Source organism: Cynara cardunculus (genome assembly GCF_001531365.2).
Source record: "Cynara cardunculus var. scolymus isolate 2C chromosome LG 7, CcrdV1, whole genome shotgun sequence".
Taxonomy (NCBI): domain Eukaryota; kingdom Viridiplantae; phylum Streptophyta; class Magnoliopsida; order Asterales; family Asteraceae; genus Cynara; species Cynara cardunculus.
In genome coordinates, this window is record NC_037534.1 from 13,557,519 (window position 1) to 13,558,591 (window position 1,073).

Genomic DNA, 1,073 nt, shown 5'->3' on the forward strand with positions numbered 1-1,073 from the left:
TTCGTAAGAAATCTCAAGTTCCCTATGTACTAATCAATCTCTTAAAGAGACTCCAAGTTCTTCATGCTCTCCAGGTTAGGGTACTTCGAAGCGATAATGGCACAGAGTTCAAGAATTCTATGATTGAAGAGTACCTAGCCTCTGTTGGCATAACTCATAACTTCTCAGCCCCAAGGACTCCGCAACAGAATGGAGTAGTAGAGAGGAAGAGCAGGACGCTTGTTGAAGCTGCCAGAACRATGTTGAATGCCTCTGGGCTACCACTATCTTTTTGGGCAGAAGCTGTCTCTGCCGCTTGCTACATACAGAACAGGTCCTTGGTGGTAAAGCGTTTTGAGAAGACCCCCTATCAACTTCTTCATAATAGAAGGCCAAACATCAAGTTCTTTCATGTGTTTGGTTGTAAATGCTTCATGCTTAATGATAGAGTCTATAGGAAAGTTTGAGCCCAAGGGGGATGATGCAATCTTTATTGGCTATGCATGGGACACTGCTGCATACAGAGCCTACATTCCCAAAACTCAAACTGTGGTTGTTAGCACAAATGTCAAATTTGATGATTCTTTTAAAGTGACAAAGGACAAGTTCACAGAAGAGTTGAAAATTCAGGCAGACAAATCTCCAAATGCTACAATCACTCCAGACCTAGATCAACTTTTTGCAGAGTGATATGAAGACGACAAAGAGCCTGAAAGATCCTCTGCAGAAGTTGACCATCCAGATCAAGCCTCAAGCGACAGTCCCTCCACGACATCAATCACAGAGCAAGCTCCCCCCACTTCATCCTCTGTGACCCCTTCCCCGGAAGCTTCTCCACCAGAAGCTACTCAAATAAATGAAAGTCCTCCAGAGTTATCCTCCATCCAAGCTCCAGAACCTGAATCAGACTCTGCATCTCCACCTCAACTTCAAATTGTTCAAGAAACTATGCCCTCTGTTCAACCACAACATGTTACAAAATGGACCAAGAGCCATCCTCAATCTCAAATCATTGGAGAACCTTCTKCCGGTGTTAAGACRCGAGCCACGACAAATTTCTACTTATTCACTTGTTTTGTAAGCGAAATTGAACC